Below are 6000 nucleotides of genomic sequence, written 5' to 3'. Positions count from 1 at the left end.
TGGCACCGTTGCCGGGGAATATGGTATTGAGTTATTAATTAAAGTTGTTAAATTTTTTGGGTTTCTTTTTCTATTTTTAATTGGGTGTTCATGGGTGTATGCCTAACACAAGGAGTCAAGGAAATACCTTAATCCCACTAAATCCTAACCAAGATAAAATCTTATTTCCTAATCACACGATGACGAAACAAATACACACAGGCTATCTGGAAGGGGTTTTGGATGATCCTAATATTGTGCCTCCACCTTCTCTGATTAGAGTTTAGGACATTATTGATAATTAAATAGAATAGTTTTTAGTAGATACATCTGCTAATCTTAGAAGGGATGCTGAAGTTCAGCGTGTAGCTCAAGAGGCAGAGCTAGCTGAAAGAGAACAACAATTGATTGTTGAGTAGTACTCGACTGTAATTGATATAGAGTTTGAGGTGCCAGAGCTTAAGTGATCCTATCATACCAGTACTTTCATTCATACAATGATGATGAGGATATGGTACATGTGGAACCGACAGAAAGAAGAGCTATCATTCCTCCTACTTTACTACTATGAGTTAAGTTTGCCATAAGTAGTACCATGATCCAGCTCTTAAATAAAAAATATGTGCTTATGGGTTTGTCTAGGGATGATGAAAATATGATCTTGCTAATTTTATTGAAATTTGCACTTCTTATACTAAACCTATGATAGACCAGGAGGCACTCAATCTAAGATTATTGCCCTTTTCATTGACTAGAGAAGCTCTTTTGTGGTTAGGGAAACTTCTTAGAGTATCGATTACCATTTGGCATGAGTTGCATAGATAATTCTTTGACCATTTATTTCCTCCATCTAGAATGTTATAGTTAAAAGATGAGCTATACAACTTCAGGAAGCTATATTCTGAGTCGATGTACGAGGGATGATTCTAGTTTAAGAAGAAGTTGAGCATGATACATAATCTTCATATTTCAGGGATAAATTTACTAGAGATATTTTATAGAGCCCTGAAAATTAGTTCCAGAGCCATGGAAGATACAATCACTAGAGAAGCTTTTATGTCTTTATATTTGAAAGCAGCATTTGATATTCTAGACTAGATTTCTCTCACTAATCGAGGGTGCCATACTTTAGAGGTAGATAGGTATGCTAGTATTTATGCCACTGGGGATTCCGACGACCATAAAGTAGGTAATGATTCTTTGGTGCAAAAGATTATGCATCTTAGAACTGATATTGGGTTGCTGACGAAGCATTTTACAATATTGAATTTTGAGAAGATAAACATGATTAGTTCACAGAATACAAACTCTAGAGAATATGAGTCTAAATTGAAAGAGGGGGTTAAGTAACTTGATCAATAATTAGCAGGTTTTTGATCCAAGGGGCAAGGAAACCAAGGTCAGAACTACGATAGATATAGAGATCATAGTAGAGAGCATGATGGTGACTGTGAAAAAAGGATGACTACAAGGAGAAGGGAGACAGGTATGTTCTACAGGAAAGTCGTGATATTAAATTAAGAATGGAGGCATTGTTATCCAAATTGGTTAAAGGTCAAGAAGATCAAGAAATATGCCTTAAGGAGATTAAGGCTGATATCTCAGGTCTGACCTAGAAGGTTCAGTATCCTGCAGATGTAATTAAGTAGTTAGAGCAATAGTTTGGGTAGATGTCTGCTATTTTAAATTAGAGAAAGCTGTGTACCCTTCTGAGCAACATAATTCAAAATACAAAGAATGATGGTCATTGCCTAGCTATCACCACTCGGGGTGGTAAGTCTAATATTAATCCATTGTATCTTACTGTAGATGTCCCAAAGAATAATAACACTATAGTTGATGAGACACCTGTCGTGGAGTCAGATAATGTGATAAGTGTTGAAGTTAGTGTCAGTAAAGATAAGGGTAAGGGCAAGGTCGATGAGCCTATAGTAAAGCAAATTCTATGACTGCCCCTATCTTTTCCTAAGAGATTGAAATAGAAAAAGCAGGAAGGAAAGTTTAAGAAATTCATTGAGATGCTGAAAGATTTAAGCTTGAACATCCCTTTTCTTGAGGCTATAGAGCAAATACCTAGAAATGCCAGGTTTATGAAAAAATTGATGACAAAGAAGATAGCTTCTAGTTTTGAGGATGTTGGTTGATTGCACCATTACGATGCAATCACTTCTAAGTCTCAATCCCTAAAGAAGGGTGATCCCAGACTATTCACGATCCCATCTACTATATGGTCATCCAAATTTGCTAGAGCATTATATGAATTGGGATCCAATATTAATTTGATGCCACTGGCTATATTCAAGAAATTAGGCTTGATCCCTACAGAGCTGACTATAAGCGATTGCTGATGGAAAACCATGCAGTAAAGAAACTCATAGGCATATTGTTTGATGTGTTGGTGAAAATTAATAACTTTATTTTTATGGTTGGCTTTGTCATTTTGGATTGTGAGGTTGACTTTGAGACTCTCATAATATTAGGAAGACCATAAATGGACACAGGTAGAGTAATGATTGATATGGAAAAGGGTGAGCCCAAGTTTAGAGTTAATAATGAAGAAGTCATATTCAATATTCGAACAACTATGAATCAGCCAACTGATATGAGGGTGGTGTTGGTTATTCATTGTTTTGATGATCCTAGAGGTTATTCCTTTGGATGCCTTGATGAATTTTGAGTAATCATAGCACCCAAATCATGCCGTAATGTTAAATCAAGAACTGCATAAGAGGTAATCATTGGGCATTTTGGTGAAGTCTAAGTAACCAACTAAGCCATATCGTGTCGCAATGTTAAATCAAGCACTGGGTGAAAGGCAACCCTCTATTTTAGTGTTTACAATTATTTTTCTTTTTTGTAGGTATAGTAGCATGAGGAACGACCTGGAACATGGTAATACATTGCTTCATTTATAATATTCCAAGTAAGGGGACTTTATGACCAACTCATGAAGGTCACAAGTCCCACTCGGGCCTAGTAAGTTATGCTTTGAATGTTAAAAGGAAATTTTAAAGATTTTTGGGGTTTTGTGGACTTGAACAGAAACACCCCAAACGTTGGCCCTTGCACAATTCTTGAATTTTAAACCTTCTGATAATCATACAACTTGCACTATAACTCGTATGGTGTAGATACGGTTCTAGGAACTTACTCAGATGTTGGTCAGTGTCATATTGGCCAAGTTTTGTTAAAGGTACGAGAAGACTCCATACGAGTCATATGTTCATAATACAAGAGGTATAGTGCCCAAACATATGTTGTCTAATGTCTAGACTTGGATGTTCTGCTTAGGGTATGATTTGAAAGGTTCTAGTTGTATGGTGATGGAACGATTTAGGCTAAGGAGTCATATGTTGGACAGAATGTGGTGTCTGACTTTTTGATTAAAGTTATGAGTTGAGGCTACCACTCGTATGTTATGGATACGAGTTGAGGGGTCCAACCATACCCTCCTGCATTCTTTTTATAGCTTTTAAGCTGAGGATATTTTAGATAATTCCCACCCCAAGCCCGTAAGATCCCATATCTTATAATACTTTTGGCCTTATTCTTCACTTAAGAAGACAAAACACTCTAAACACTCTCTTAAAAATCTCTCAAGAAAATTGGGCTAGGGTTTCTTCAGGGTGATCATCTAGGGCTTAAGAATCAAAATCTCTTTGTGAATCTTCATAACTCAGGAATGTGACTCTTTCTTCATTGTTAATTCATAAAAATCATGTTTTTTAAACATTGTTTATGGTTCATTAATTGTGGTTTAAAAATCCATAGTTGAGGGTTTGAATGCATAATTTGAGTATTGTGTTCTCATGTTTCCAATTATGATTATACATATTTGACAACAATTTTGCACATGTGGGTTCTTGGGAATTGTGATTTAAACTAAAGGGTCATGGTTAACCCTAACTTGATGGTTGTTGGCTTGAATAATGGTTTGATTATGGTATACCATCAACCTATTCGTAAAAATGTCAATGAGATGAATCTTATCACATGAATTATGCTTTAAACTAAGGCATTGGCCTAATAATGTAAATGGTTGGTAAATGGATTTGTGAAGGCCTTATTGTCCATAAATTGATTTGAATTATAACCTTGGTGGTTTAATTGGCTAAATGGGTTCAAGTCCCTAAATGTTGAATTTAATTGATGTCTTGGTTTGGACAATGGGTTTGAGTCCCAAAGTTGATTAATAATGGTTATGGCATGTTGTATGCTTGCAAGTAGGGTTGGTATGATGATACCAATAGGATTTCTTTGGTAAGTAATTGGATTAATAGTATTGTTTATGTATAAAAAATATTTTAATTGGAATTTAAAGAGGGATATGAAGCCGAGCCATGAAAGTGGAGCTCGAAGGACTTACACTAGCCATGCAGTTGTCTATATGACTAGGAAGTTTCAGTCCCCAAATGAATATATGAATGGGAGGTTTGACTCCCCCATATTATATATATTGTTTCTTAAGTCACCTTGATTATGTTGGGAGGTTTGAGTCCCCTATAATGACATATACAGTTATGGACATTCTCTAGTTCATGTGGCTACACACACTGGGGCCGTTTCAGCTATGGGAGAGATGGTCCCATATAGCTTGTGGGTGCCTTATTATATGGCGGTTGTGTTGCACACTCCAGGTTAAGGTTTTAAAAGTTCATGTTAAGCTTTGTTCCCTTTCCCAACACTATATATATATGTATAGAAGTGATTGCATATGATGGTTTGAACTAGTTTTTAATGAAGGCATTATTTTATTCCTAACACAAAATTTTTAAAATTACCCTAAAAATGGATAAAAATAGGATTTCCCCTACCCCACACTTGAAAATCTAATTTATCCCTCAAGTATACTTAAAAGTAGAAATAGAAATACTCTATAAGGCCTCTAGGCCTAGCTAGTAGTATCTTTTATACATCAAGAGGGTCTAGGGACCCACACTTAGTTTTCTCCATGCTCCTTAGCTCAGGTTTTCGGTACTCAAACTTCCCATGAACCTGTGACTCAACAAAAATAAAAACTAGAGAAGTAAAAACTAAAAATACTAAAAATAAAACATACCTTAATTTGGGTTACCTCCTAAGCCATACCTGATTTAGTGTCACGGTACGACCCAATCTCTGGCTTATCCATATTTCTTCATCCTCTTTCTCACACTCAGACGCCATCTTTTTATTTTTTTGACCTCTTAAGTGTGAACTCTCAAAGTCTAAGACTTTCTCAACTTTGGCCTTTTCAGGATCATCAATCTACATAATTTTTGGTTGCGGTATTTGTGTCTTAGGCTGCTCACTAAGGAAGTTCGAAGAGGTCTTTTATGGAATACACTCAACCATCCCACACTTATCATCCCCTTTAATCACAATAATCATGCACAAGTCTTTATAGTGGGACAGTGTGTTAAGTGGTGTATACACTTTAAAAACTACCTCTTCATTATCTAGCCTCATTGTGAGTGTGGCCTCTCTCACATCTATCAAAGCTCCTTCTGTCACCAAAAATGGATGTCATAAGATTATCAGTACCCAGTCATCTGCCTTAAAATCCAAAACAATAAAGTTAGCAGTGATATTAAACTTACCAACCTTAATGATAACATCCTCTATGATTCCTTCTGAATAGGATAGAGTTTGGTCAACCAATGAGAGTATCACATAGCTGGGTCTCAGCTTTCCCAAGCCCAAAGTGTTGAACAAAGAGAAGGGCATCAAATTGATAGTTGTCCCCAAATCACTAAGTGCATGGACCATCTTACTATTCCCAATTTGAATGGGGAGAGTGAACTACCCAGGATCCTTGAGCTTTTAGGGCATCTTCTGTGTCACTATCGAGCTACACTCCTCAGTGAGTGCTACTACCTCCACATCCTCCAGTTTAATTTTATTAGTTACCACATACCTTAAGTACTTAGCATACTTAGGCATTCCTTGCAAAATATCTAAACAAGGTAAGTTAATGTGAAGCTCTCAGAATGTGAAAGAAATTCTTGAAGCATGCATCCTCCTTTAGTATCAACTTCTATG

The sequence above is a fragment of the Capsicum annuum genome, chromosome 6, assembly GCF_002878395.1.
Source record: "Capsicum annuum cultivar UCD-10X-F1 chromosome 6, UCD10Xv1.1, whole genome shotgun sequence".
In the NCBI taxonomy this organism is placed as follows: Eukaryota; Viridiplantae; Streptophyta; class Magnoliopsida; order Solanales; family Solanaceae; genus Capsicum; species Capsicum annuum.
Note: the sequence above shows the minus strand (reverse complement) of the source record.